The sequence below is a fragment of the Diceros bicornis genome, chromosome 2 (assembly GCF_020826845.1).
Source record: "Diceros bicornis minor isolate mBicDic1 chromosome 2, mDicBic1.mat.cur, whole genome shotgun sequence".
Taxonomy (NCBI): domain Eukaryota; kingdom Metazoa; phylum Chordata; class Mammalia; order Perissodactyla; family Rhinocerotidae; genus Diceros; species Diceros bicornis.
Window position 1 is genome coordinate 32,834,174 of NC_080741.1, and position 15,216 is coordinate 32,849,389.

Here is a 15,216-nt window from a genome sequence, read left to right on the forward strand (position 1 = left end):
AATTTCTTGATCTGTTCATCCATCGACAAACACTTAGGTTGTTTCCATATCTTGCCTATTGTGAATAATGCTGCAGTTAACATCAGAGTGCAGATATTTCCTCGAGATAGTGATTTTATTTCCTTAGATATATATCCAGAAGTGGGATTGTTCGATCATATGTAGTTCTATGTTTATATTTTGAGGAACCTTCATACTGTTTTCCAAAATGGCTGTACCGATGTACATTCCCACCAACAGTGTACAAGTGTGTCCCTTTTCTCCACGTGCTCGCCAACGCTTGTTATCTTTTGACTTTTTCACAAAAGCCATCCTAATGGGTGTGAGATGATATCTCATTCTGGTTTTGATTTGCATTTCCCTGATGATTAGTGACATTGAGCATTTTTTCATATACTTGCTGGCCATTTGTATGTCTTCTTTGGAAAAATGTGTCTTCTGATCCTTTGCTCATTTCTTGATCCGGTTATTTGTTTTTTTTGCTATTGAGTTATAGGAGTTCCTTATTTATTTTGGACATTAACCCTTGATCAGATATATGGTTTGCAGATGTTTTCTCCCATTCCCTAGGTTGCCTTTTCACTCTATTGATTGTTTCAGAAGCTTTTCAGTTTGATGTAGTCCTACTTGTCTGTTTTTGCTTTTGTTGCCTGTGCTTTTGGTTTTATATCCGTGAAATCGTTGCTAAGACCAATGTCATGAAGCTTCCCCCCTCTTTTTGTGGTAGTTTTCATTTCACATGTTACATTTAAGGCTTTAATCCATTTTGAGTTGATTTTTGCATATAGTGTAAGATGATGGTCCAACTTCACTCTTTTGCATGCAGATATCCAGTTTTACAACCCCACATACTGAAGAGACTATCCTTTCTTCATTATATATTCTTGACGCCATTGTTGAAGATTAGTTGATTATATACATGGATTTCTTTCTCTATTCTGTTCAGTTGGTCTGTATGTCTTTCTTTATGTAAGTACCATACTGTTTTGATTACTGTAGCTTCGTAATATATTTTGAAGTCAGGAAGTGTGATGCCTTCAACTAGTTCTTTTCGTTGAAGATTACTTTGGCTATTTTGGGTCTTTTGTGGTTCTATGTGAATTTTAGGATTGTTTTTTCTATTTTTGTGAAAAATGGTATCGGGATTTTGATAATGATTGCATTGACTCTGTAGATCGCTTTGGGTAGTATGGACATTTTAACAATATTGATTCCTCCAATCCGTAAACATTGGATATCTTTCCATTTATTTGTGTCATCTCCAATGTCTTTCATCAGTGTTTTATAGTTTTCAGTTTACTGATCTTTCACCTCCATGCTTAAATTTATTGCTAAGTATTTTATTATTTTTGATGCTATTGTAAGTGGGATTGTTTTATGTATTTCCTCTTCAGATAGTTTGTTGTTGGTGTAAAGAAATGCTACTGATTTTTGTGTGTTGATTTAGTCCTGAATTTAGCTGTGCCTCATGTCAGCCATACTACCCACTTTTGATATATGAGCCAATAGTATTTTTTCTTTTCTTTTTAATTTTATTTTTTAATATTTTGGCTTAAGCCTGTTGCTTTGGATTATCTATCACGTGCAGCAAAATGAATCCTAGCTGATACAGTGTAGTTGCAATCATGACATCATATGCATTTGTAATCTTGCTTTTGCCCTCATAATATTTTATCAGAATATGTAAGTATAAAAATAACACGTTTTAACTAACATATTTGTTAACAATTTGCATTTTAAAAAATGTAAATGTATCAATTTCAAATACATTCTCATTATTGTAAAACTCCAGATCCTTTAGATTCTTACTGCAATATAAAATTTTTACAACTTTTCCATTTTATTTTTGGGAGTTCATTTGCCGATCAGAATGTTCAGTGTTTGGAAATGTAAGAAGGCTATCTGTTTCAAATTTTTCCTTTAAATGATGGATGTGGTAAAAATACCAGAAAATTCTTTTGTGGACGTTTTTTGTGATACTTTTTGTTTTCTGGAATTCAACAGCTTTTATTTTCGTCACGTCAAGGTAAAAGATGTGAGCCTTTGTTGTGTTTCACATTCTCTTGGTTCACTAGAATTTATATTCAAATTAGTTCTCAGTTGTTGCAATGCATTATATAATAGTAGGCTCTCACTGCTATAGACTTTGAAATACTTGATACCTGTCTCATTTAATCTTTACAAAAACAGCTCAATGTTCAAACATAGTTTTGAGCATAGAGACTATTCAGCGGCAGTGACCCCACAGCGCCCTGGCCCCACCAGTGGCGGGGCGTGTCTGCGCCCGCACCAGAGGCGGTGTCTCCCCAGAGCTGCGGCAACAGCAGCTCACACCTGACTGCACCACGGCCCCAGCAGCTCCAGCTTGGCTGTGCCACAGCCCCAGCTGCATCAGCTTGACTGCACCCCACCCCCAGCTCCTTAGCTCGACCACCCCTTGGCTCCAGTTGCCTCAGCTTGGCCACACTCCAGTTCCAGCTTCTTTGGCCCAGCAGCGCTCCAGCTCCAGCTCCTGCTTCTTTGGCCCAGCCGCACTTCAGCTGCAGCTGCTTCAACCCACTGACACCTGAGTCCCAGCTGCTTCAGCCTATCTGTGCTCCCATCCCAGCTGTTCCTGTGCTCCAGCTGTTCCCATGCTCCAGCCCCAGCAGCCTCCACTCAGCTGCACTTCAAATCAGCCATGCTTCAGCTCAGCCGCGTCTCAGCTCAGCGGGGGGCCGACCAGAGTGCCCATGGATCAAGGCGGGCACAGAATACACAGCCCTTGACCCCCACCCAGCGGCATCAAGAGGAACCTACGACCAGATGTGTTCATTATGAGGAAAAATAAGCCGACACCGACAGGCACTATGCAAAAATATATTAAATCTCCAGACCAAAAGGAAAATGACAGGCACCCAGAAATCAACCCTGAAAGCACAGAAATGTATAACTTGAATGACAGGGAATTCAAAATAGCCATCGTAAAAAAGCTGAATGAAATACAAGAAAACACAGATAGACAATTCAATGAAATCAGGAATTTCTTCACAAAAGAGATTGAAACTGTAAAGAAAAACCAATCAAAATAGCCATCGTAAAAAAGCTGAATGAAATACAAGAAAACACAGAAATACAGGAAAACACAGACACTTCAACAAAATCAGGAATTTCTTCACAAAAGAGATTGAAACTATAAAGAAAACCAATCAGAAATCTTAGAAATGAAAAACACAATAGAGGGTATAAAGATGAATCTGGAAGCCTTAAGCATCAGGGCTGACAATATGGAGGAAAGAATTAGCAATATTGAGGACAGAAATGCAGAAATGCTCCAGATGGAGGAGGAAAGAGAACTAAGACTAAAGAGAAATGAAGAAACTCTCCAAGGAATATCCAAATCAATTAGGAAATCCAACATAAGGATTATAGATTCCAGAGGGAGAAGAGAGGGGAAAAAGGAGCAGAGAACTTTTTCAAAGAAATAATAGCTGAGAACTTCCCAAACCTGAGGAAAGAGCTGGAAATACCAGTGAATGAAATAAATAGATCTCCTAAATATATCAACATGAAAATATCCTCTCCAAGGCATATAGTAGTAAAGCTGGCAAAAGTCAATGAGAAAGAGAAAATATTAAGGGCATCTAGATGAAAAAAAAAATAACATACAGAGGAATTCCTATCAGGCTCTCAGCTGATTTCTCAATAGAAACTTTACAGGGTAGGAGAGAGAGGAACGATATATTCAAAATTCTGAAAGACAAAAACTTTTAGATGTGAATACTCTATCCAGTGAAAATATCCTTCAGATATGATGGAGAAATAACTATGCCTGATAAACAAAAGCTAAGGGAGTTCATTGCCACAAGACGCCCACTACAAGAAGTGCTCAAGAAGGCCCTCATGCCTGAGGAAAAAAAGAGTGGCGTTTTAAACAAGGAGGGAAATCGGTCGACAAAAGCAGAGAAATTGCAGCTCTCTATCAGAATAGATTAGCAAACACTTAATTATAAAACCAAAGATCAAGGGAAGGAAAACACCAAAAATAAATATAACCTCATCACTTTAAACACAAACTCACAACACAAGATAGAATAAGATTTGACAACGATAACTTAGAAGGGGAAGAGGAAAGGGATTGAATTGACTTAGTGCACTTTTTGATGGCCTCTTATTCCCTTAGACTATCACATCCACGAAATTTTTTATACAAACCTCATGATAACCACTAACCAAATAATCAGAACAGAGTCACACACGATAAATAAGGAGAAAACTAAGAGAACCCCTGTACAGAGCTACCAAACTGAATTGGTAGTCAGAAACACAGTGGACAAGAAACGAAAGAAATGCAAAAGAACCGGAAAAGGAGCGATAAAATAGCAACAGTAAGCCCTCATATATCAATAATTACCCTAAATGTAAATGGACTGAACTCTCCAATTAAAGGAGACAGAGTGGTGGGATGGATTAAAAAACAAGACCCAACAATATGCTGCCTCCAAGAAACACATCTCAGCTCTAAAGACAAACACAGGCTCAGAGTGAAAGCATAGAAGATAATACTTCAAGTTAATGGCAAACAAAAGAAAGCAGGTGTTGCCATACTTATATCAGACAAAATTGACTTCAAGATAAAACAGGTAATGAGAGACAAAGAGCGGCAATATATAATGATAAAAAGGACACTCCACCAGGAAGACATATCATTTATAAATATATATGCACCCAATACAGGAGCACCAAAGTACATAAATCAACTATTAACAAACCTAAAAGGAGATATTAACAACAACACAATAATAGTAGAGGATCTTAACACCTCACTTTCATCAATGGATAGATCATCCAGATAGAAAGTCAATAAGGAAATAATGGACTTAAATGAAAAACTTGACAAGATGGACTTAATAGATATATACAGAGCACTCCATCCAAACACAGCAGATTACATATCCTTCTCAAGTACACATGGAACATTCTCAAGAATAGACCACATGTTGGGAAACAAGGCATGCTTCTGTAAATTTAAGAAGATTGAAATCATAACAAGTATCTTTTCTGACCATAACACCGTGAAACTAGAAATCAACTGCATTAACAAAACGAGGAATAAAAACCATATGATCATCTCAGTAGATGCAGAGAAGGCATTTGACAAGATCCAACATCCATTTATGATAAACTCTCAAAAAAATGAGTATAGAAGGAAAGTACCGTAACGTAATAAAGGCCATATATGACAAACCCACAGCCAACGTAATACTCAACGGGGAACATCTGAAAACCATCCCTCCGAAAACAGGAACAACACAAGGCTGCCTACTCTCGCCACTCTTATTCAACACAGTACTGGAGGTTCTGGCCAGAGCAATTAGGCAAGAAAAAGGAATAGAAGGAATACAAATAGGCAACGAAGAAGTGCAAGTCTCACTGTTTGCAGATGACATGATCTTATATATAGAAAACCCTAAAGAATCCGTTGGGAAACTATTAGAAATAATCAACTACAGCCAAGTCACAGGGTACAAAATCAACTTATACAAATCAGTTGCATTTCCCTATACCAACAGCAAACTAACAGAAAGAGCTCAAGAAGACAATCCCATTTACAATTGTAACAGAAAGAATAAAATATCTAGGAATAAATTTAACCAAGGAAGTGAAAGACCTGTACCATTAAAACTATAAGACATTATTGAGTGAAATCAATGATGACATAAAGAAATGGAAAAATATTCCATGCACTTGGATTGGAAGAATAAACATAGTTAAAATGTCCATACTAACTAAAGCAATCTATAGATTCAAGGCAATCCCAATCAGAATCCCAAGGACATTCTTCATGGAAATAGAACAAAGAATTCTAAAATTCATGTGGGGCAACAAAAGACCCGGAATAGCTAATGCAGTCCTGAGAAAAAAGAACAAGACTGGAGGCATCACGATCCCTGACTTCAAAACATACTACAAAGCGATAGTAATCAAAACAGCATAGTACTGGTACAAAAACAGACACACAGATCAATGGAACAGAATTGAAAGCCCAGAAATAAAACCTCACATCTACAAACAGCTAATCTTCGACAAAGGAGCTAAGAACATACGAGGGAGAAAGGAAAGTCTCTTCAATAAATGGTGCTGGGAAAACTGGACAGCCACTTGCAAAAGAATGGAAGTAGACCATCTTCTTTCGCCATACACAAAACTTAACTCAAAGTGGATCAAAGACCTGAAGCTGAGACCTGAATCTATAAAACTCCTGGAGGAAAATATAGGCAGTACACTATTCATCATCGGCCATAAAGGGATCTTTTCGAATTCCATGTCTCTCAGACAAGGGAAACAAAAGAAAAAGTAAACAAGTCAGACTTCATCAGATTAAAGAGCTTCTACAAGGCAAATGAAACCAGGGTCAAATGAATAGGCAACCCACCAGCTGGGAAAAAATATTTGCAAACCATATATCCAACAAGAGATGAATCTCTATAGTATATAAAGAACTCACACAACTGAACAACAAAAGAACAAACAACCTGATCAAAAATTGAGCAGAGGAAATGAACAGATACTTCTCCAAAGAAGATATACAGATGGCCAATAGGCACATGAAAAGATGTTCAACATCACTATCATCAGGGAAATGCACATCAAAACTACAGTAAGATATCATCTTACACCCATTAGAATGACTATAATCACCAAGACAAAAAACAACAAATGCTGGAGAGGCTGTGGAGAAATGGGAACCTAATTCACTGCTGGTGGGAATGCAAACTGGTGCAGCCTCTATGGAAAACAGTATGGAGTTTCCTCAAAAAATTAAAAATAGAAATACCTTATGATCCAGCTATCCCACTACTGGGTATCTACCTAATGAGCCTGAAATCAACAATCCAAAGAGGCTTATGCACCCCTATGTTCATTGCAGCATTATTCACTATAGCCAAGACATGGAAGCAACCCAAGTGTCCCTCAATTGATGAGTGGATAAAGAAGATGTGGTATATATATACAATGGAATACTACTCAGCCATAAAAAAAGACAAAATCGTCCCATTTGCAACATCATGGATGGACCTGGAGGGTATTATGTTAAGCGAAATAAGCCAGAAAGAGAAACACTGCATGATTTCACTCATATGTGGAAGATAAACCAACACATGGACAGATAGAACTGTTTGATGGTGACCAGGGGCAAGGGGGCTAGGGGGTGGGCACAAGGGGTGAAGGGATGCATTTATATGGTGACTGACAAACAATAATGTACAACAAAAATTTCACGATAAAAAAAAGAATGATATCAGTTAAATCATATCTAAAATTGTAAAGAAGTATTTGAAAAATGCATATTGTGTATTCTTATTTTATGTGTTAATTTTCCTATTTCTTTTAACATATCATTTGCCATATATTATGAACATATTAACAGGACACATGTTCTAACAATATATTGGCTATGATGTTAAGTATTTAAAGTTAAGGCTTACAAACATTAAATAGCCACAATATTGGTAAATTTTAGTCTGCTGTAACTTTTTATTAATCAAACCTTTTTTAAAATTTGTATCTTTAATGCCAAGTTCAGATAATTGTATAATATACTTGATAAGTGTATTTGTGTATAAAAGCAGTAGATTCCCAGATAGCTTGGAATTATAATGGCATTATACATAATATTGGAAAGTATAGCACAGGAAGTGTAATAAGAGGAAGATGAATAGTTCCATTTTCACCATGAAAGGCTTAAATTTGCAAACAACAGGTTTATTCTGATATATCTTAGCATTAACCTAGCCTGTGAGCTAAGCTCAATCAACAGCTTTTGTGAATGTGTGTGTGTGTGAGCTTATTTTTGATCCTGGATGAAAATAATAATTGAATTTATGGAAATACTTCCTAGCTGAGGTCGTACTTCCTAGCTGAGGTCGTTAGCTGAAGTGGGAAGGCAGAAGAGTGTGCTTTTAGGAGAGAAAGCTATAGATAATTGTCTAGGTGAGTGGGAAAGTAAACTTAAAGGGAACTGTGGTAGGATTATGGAGATGTGTTGAGTGTCCTTTTGAGGTTTGTGATCATGTATTTAGAATCAAATCAGTCTACCCTGATACCAAAACCAGGCATCAAAAGAAAAGGAAATAACAGACCATTATCTTTTATAAATATAGACACAAAAATCCCACACAAAATACTAGCACACTGAATCCAGCAACATATAAGAAAGATTATATACCATGAAATTATTATTAAGGAAATGTATCCCAGGAATTGAAAGTTAGTTTAACGTCTGAAAACTGATTAATGTAGTATACCATATCAATAAAATAAAGTAAGAAAACCACATGATCATCTCAATGGATGCAGAAAAAGCATTTGACAAAATCCAGCACATTCTCATGACGGAAAAATTTTCAACAAACTAGGAATAGAAGGGAACTTCCTCAATCTGAAAGGGCATCTACACAAACTCACAGATAATATCATACTTAATGGTAAAATAATGAGAGTGTTTCCCCTAAAATAAGAAATAAAACAAGGATGTCCACTTCTCCCACTTGTATTCAGCATTGTACTGAAGGTTCTAACCAGGGCAATTAGGCAAGAATATGAAATAAAAGACACCCAGATTGGAAAGGAAAAGGTAGAATTATCTGTTTGCAGATGACATGATTTTGCATATAGAAAATCTTAAGAATCCACTAAAAAACTATTAGAATTAATAAACCAGTTCAGCAAGATTACCAGATAGAAAATCAATATGCAATTGTATTTTATACACTAGCAATGAACAATCCAAAAATGAAATTAAGAAAATTCCATGTACAATAGCATGAAAATAATAAAATACTTCAGAATAAATTTCCCAAAAGAAGTGCAAAACTTGTATTCTAAAAATTACAAAACATGTTAAATGAAATTAAAGAAGACCTAAATAAATAGAAAGATATCTCATGTTCATGGATTGGAATACTTAATATTGTTAAGATGGCAATACTCCTGAAACTGATCTACAGATGCAATGCAATCCCTATCAAACTTTCAGCTGACTTCTTTGCAGAAATTGGCAAGCTGAAATTTCATATGGAAACTAAAGGGACCCAGAATAGCCAAAACAATCTTGAAAAAGAAGAACAAAGTTGGAGGACTCACACTTCCCAATTTCAAAACTTACTATAAAAGTACAATAATCAAGACAGCATGGTACTGGCATAAGAATAGAAGAATGAATCAATGGAATTGAATTGAGTGTCCAGAAATAAACCATTACATTTATGGTTACTTAATTTTCAACAAGGGTGCCAAGGCAGTTCAATGGGGCAAAGAATAGTCTTTCAACAAATGGTACTGGGATAGCTGGATAGCCACATGCAAAAGAATGAAGTTGAACCCCTCTTCGCAACATTTAAAAAGTTTAATTTAAAATAGATCATAGAGCTAAATGTAAGAACTAAAACTATAAAACTCTTAGAAGAAAACATAGTAAATCTTCATGACTTTGGGTTAGGCAAAAGCTTCTTAGATATGACATCAAAATCACAAGTGACAAAAGAAAAAACAGATAAGTTGACTTCATCAAAATTGAAACTTTTGTGCTTCAAAAGACGCCATCAAGAACCTGAACAGACAACCCATAGAATGGGAGAAAATATTTTAAAATTATATATCTGATGAGGGAATTGTATCTAAAATATATCTTACAGCTCAATAATAAGAAGCAATTAACCCAATTTAAAAATGGGCAAAAGACATTTCTCCTTTGAGAAATAGACATTTTTCCAAAGAAGATAGACCAATGACCAAAAAGCAGATGAAAATATATTCAGCATCATTAGCTGTCAGAGAAATACAAATCAAAACCAAAATGAGATAGTACTTCTCACCCTCTGGGATGGCTATAATTAAAAAGACAGACAACAAGGGTTCGTGAGGAAGTGAAGAAGTTGGAACCCTTGTACATCACTGTTGGGAATATGAAATGGTGCAGCCACTCTGGAAAACACTTCAACAGTTCCTTGAGATGTTAAACATAGAATTACCTTATGACCAAGCAATTCCATTCCGGGTATATACCCAAGAGAAGTGAAAACATATGTCCACACAAAAACTTTTACATGTAGCAGCATTATTCACAATAGCCAAAAAATGGAAACAACTCAAATTTCCATCAACTGATGAATGGATAAGCAAATTGTAATTGACTTCTTTCACTTAGCTTAAAATTTTTAAGATTTATCCACATTCTATCGGGTATCAACACTTCATTCCTTTTTATGGATGAATAATATTCCTTGTATGTATATGTGTGAACACACTACAAAAGACCCCATATTTCATGATTCCATTTATATGAAATGTCCAGAATAGGCAAATTTATAGAGAATGCAGTTAAGTGGTTGCCTAGGGCTGGGGGATTTGGGAGGAAATGAGGAGTAACTCCTAATGGGTTTCTTTCTGAGGTGAAAAAAAAGTTCTAAAATTGAATGTGGTATATGGTTGTACAACTATGTTAATATACTAAAAATTATTGAATTGTACACCTAAATGAGTTAATTGTATGGTATGTGAGTTATATCTCAATAAAGCTGTTATATATTTTTAAAAAATCAAACCAGTCATCCCATGCAACATTCAGTTGCTCAGGTACAGGAGAGAGAGAAAAAAGATCATTGAGTTCATCTAAAGAAGGTCAAAAGGAGAGAGGTTTCTGAAGGTTTTTTTTCAAGGGCAGTAATTATAATGACAGGCCATAGAATCAAAGCTAGAGAAGGATAGAAATGAAGATAGGACTGAAGTAATGTATGATTACGTTACTTGACAAAATGATTGATTTTAATGGAATTGTTGGGAGAATAAGAGGATCAGAGAAGCTTGCAATTGATATTTTGGAGGTGACAGGTTACTGGCAGAAATTGCCTATGGAAGAGAGTGGTTAAAATGAAGGGAGTGGAAATAGAGAAGTAGAGTTGAAAGTCAGAAGGGCAGAGAGCTAAGGACTGGATGTTAGCTGAGAACAAGTGTTTACATTTCCATCATATGAGTAATTTCAGATATAAATTAAATATAGGTAAGTAATTTATAAGTAACTTAATTTTAGTGTTTGATTTTGCTTTGGTAAAGTCAAAAGAACTTCAGAGTCAAGATCTCTGTCTAAACCTGAGTCTGCTATCAACATATATCTTATGCCAAGGAGAAAATTTTTGAATTATAAGAGATTTATAAGGTATTTCTATCTCCCACCTCCTTCCTACACACACACACACGTCTATTTCTTCTGCCAGCAAGGAAAATAGAAAGTTTATCCAGCCCTTTCTCTTTTGGGGATAGTTTCAAATAGATGCCCCACCTTTCCATAATCAAAGCAAAAGTGAGGATTTATTCATGTTACAAGGTCTTAACCAATCCTTGGTTACAACTGTATCTGTCACTCTCACACTAAGATTTGTGAGCTGCTGGAGGAATATATGTGGATGGTCACAGCAATGCCATTTGTGGGCAACCGTATCACGCTGAAAAGCTCATTCTGCTGAAAGTTTATGATTTGGGCTATGAGCTACTTCTGAGAGTCCACTGATTGTGAGTGAAGAACCTGACCCGAGGTCAGGAACTTGGCTAGTTAAGGATCATATTTTAGGAGACTGAATCATCTTTCTGTCCCAAGTTGCTCTTGACACTCCTCGCTGCCTTTTCTTAAGACGTGTTCCTTAGTAGTAAAGTGTAATTTGTTTAGTAATTCTTATCTGCGTATCTCCTGCACTAACTGGATCCTGTCATTTCTAATTCTTCATTTTTACTCCTCCACAACTTGCTGGAGAGCTCACGTCAAAAATCTCAAAGTCTGGGGCCAGCCCTGTGGCATAGCAGTTAAGTGTGTGCACCTCCGCTGCTGGCGGCCCGGGTTCGGATCCCAGGCGCACACCAACGTACCACTTGTCAGGCCATGCTGTGGTGGCATCCCACATAAAGTGAAGAAAGATGGGCATGGATGTTAGCTCAGGGCCAGTCTTTCTCAGCAAAAAGAGGAGAATTTGCATGGATGTTAGCTCAGGGCTGATCTTCCTCACAAAAAAAAAACAAAACACACAAAAAACTCAAAGTCTGACTATGTAGGTAGATTATTTTCCCTTTACTTTGCTATGTGGATGTTAACCTAAGAATTTCAGCAAATCTTCACCCTGCAATGTGCAGTTTCTTTTTGGAGGAAGAAGGAGGACGGAGATAGACTGAAATACTCCCACAGAAGTAGTTCTTTGTGGCTTTGAGTTCACTAAGAATTCCAAATTCTAGACCTTATAGATCCTCTCTTAATCTCCAGCATTTTTCAACCTCTGGGGCCTGACACTATTGGAGCATTTGGTTTATTCCAACCATAATTCGAATGCCTTTTCTCCCATCCCTGGCAGTGTTCCTTATTGATGTTTCTAGTTTATGATAGTAAGCACCCCCTTCTACTGGTTCCAAAGCCTGCTGGATGATAGTAGTATAGTATCCCAATTTTCAGTATTTTCAATCATAGCCAGTAAAAAGAGAGAGAAACTCCAAACCAATCTAATTATTTCCACCACACACCTCATCTTTTAGACCAGGAAAGACACCATCTCTAACAATTAGCTATCTTTGAAGAGAGGATTAAAATGAATTTTTAGCCTATACTCCCCCAGAGAGTATCTCCATTTAGTGAAATCATGTAATTTCACTGAGCTGCCTAAATCTGGTTTTCATCCATAAATATTGAGCCCTGAATTCTGAACTAGAATTCACTTTTTTTATGTCTTAAAGTAATTCTCAGAGAAACATCATAACTTGTGAAAGGTTAGTAACCAACCCCCTGAATGGTTATAGTGAAGGTTAATTTGTGGCTTTCTTTTAGGGTAATGATTTAATCTGAAGTAGAGTTGAATATTTTAGCATTGGTCCAAAATCCGGTCTAGTAGTCCTTCAAAGATACCTCAAGTCTAAGGCTTTCTTGTTCCCATCCTAATAAGGCCACCTCAGTGTCACATTTAAAAAAATACAAATTCTGTTTTTAAAAGTGTTGAATAGTAATTTAAGTCTTTATGAAGTCTCTTGAAGGGGTAGCAGAGGAGGAAGTCCTCATTTAAGACTAAGTAAACTCCTGAAAATTCTGTTTACCCATCTATCCTCCTCAAAGTTCCAAACTGTGGAGGAATTGCTTGCGTCTTTTCCTCCAAAGTCATTTTTTAAAAAAATTGACCTGTTACTTCCTTACTTCATTCCCTCTTGCCTCCTATACTCTCCCAAATCTAGTCTTACACCATTTTCATGTTTTTTATTCTATAAAGAGCATTCTCAGCCCCTCCAGCGTTTTTACCTATCAGCCATTTAAGTCTCTAGGAGCAAATAAAAATTCTTTCTTGGAAATGGGAACTGAGGAGGGGAAGATGAAGCTATATTTTTAACTTTTATGTCCCTATCCTATATGTCTCACCAAGTGTATAGAATGCATTCAGATAGTAAGCATTCTTTAGCACTTTGTAATGCCCACTCACCTCACCCACAACCATGTCTACTGCCCCTTCCTTAGGCTTTTGAAGCTTTGCTTCTGCTTTGTTAAAAACAAAACCAGAAAATCTTATGGAGAACTGCAGGAGCCAATCTACCTAAATAAGGCAGTTGAGAGGAGAGGGACTGGATGTGGGGTAGGGGGGTGGCCTCGTGTACATTCCACACCTCAGGAACATTATTGAGTGTGGAAGGGCTGCTTTTGGTAGACTTTTTCTAGAAGAAAAGATGTTTAGTTTTATAAGCCAAAGATGTACTGATGTATAGAGAGCTGCTGTATTTGCAGAGCTAGGTTCTCCAGTTCTCACATGAGTGACAGTGAATGATGAAAGGACTTCCAGAGCTGTTTGCAGTTGGATGCGACTCCTTCAGAAGACATTTGCAATGGTTGAGTACTACTTGTGAAAAGATAGAAAAAGCTGTCAGCTGGATAAAAACAGAAACAAAAAACTGGGATCATGTGGCAGATACAAGGGCAGGACCCAGTCTAAACTCTATATTGAAGCCAAAGAAAGTGAAAACTCGATCTGGAAATAGGATAAAGAAGCAACCAGATCAGTAAACTGCAGGAAGAATTTCAGCCTCACAGTCTGATGCCCCTGGTACCATCTCAAGTACTTCTCCAGCCAATCTCCTTATTGCAGTTACCAGTCAGATGATGGCTCTGATACAGAGGTGGCTTCTGGTTCTAACAAAACACCGGTCGTTTCCTTTTCAATCTCATGTGTTGGAAAAGGCAGAAAATATGTTGTGGGTTTATCTATAAAAGGCATTTTGGGGTAGTCCTCCTTGACACACATCTGTTGAGCCTCGCTGCAGCAATAAGAAAGCAGTTTCTGAGAGGGAAGAAGCAGCCAGAGCCTCTGCCCATTTCCCCTGAGGAATGGTGACTGAGGTTTACATAGAAAGGGAACAAAAAAACTGTTTAAAATTTGGAAAGACGAAAGTGGCTGTGTTAGTTTGCTAGGACTGCCATGAAAATTACTACAGGCTTAAGCAACATTCCCTCACAGTTATAGAAGCTAGAAGTCTGAAATCAAGGCGTTGGCAGAGTTGGTTCCCTCTGGAACAGATCCTTGAGGTAAGGATCTGTTCCAGGCCTCTCTCTTTGGCTTGTAGAAGGTTGTTTTTATCCTGTGTCTTCACATCATCTTCCTTCTGTGATTCTATGTTCAAAATTCCTCTTCTGATAAGGACATCAGTCAGATTAGATTAGAACCCACCCTAATGACTTCATTTTAATTTAATCACCTTTTTAAGGACTCCGTCTCCAAATACAGTTACAGTCTGAGGTACTGGGGTTTAGGACTTCAACATATTAATGGGGGAGGGGGAACACAATTCAGCCCTTAACAGTGGCTCTCCTGTTTTTGACTTAGATACTTGCTATTCTGCCAGAAGACAATTTCTAGAATAGTTTTAAATTGGTTCTCCTTTTCTCCATTTCCACAAACTCTGAAGCCAGTATCTAGCTTAAAAAGACAAAAAAATATACATAATATTTAAGATACTATTTCATAGGAAAGCTGAATGCTGCTATAAAGTGCTCTTAAGTCTTTAAATCCCCTTCTAATGAATGAAATTAGGGAAATTTTAGGGGACAGAAATTAATTGTATGATAAACAGGCTTAATTGTATGATAAACCATATTGTAGTTTTATTCTTCTATATGGAAAAGCAGTAGTTGAGGCATTTTTCAAAGATGACTGTTTTCCCTCA

At 36.9% G+C, this 15,216-nt stretch overlaps 1 pseudogene; it reads left to right on the forward strand.

Moving 5' to 3' along the window:
• Positions 1–14,825, forward strand: part of LOC131420939 (SIN3-HDAC complex-associated factor-like) — a 29,978-nt pseudogene extending 15,153 nt beyond the window's left edge.
• Positions 14,826–15,216: the final 391 nt, after the last annotated feature.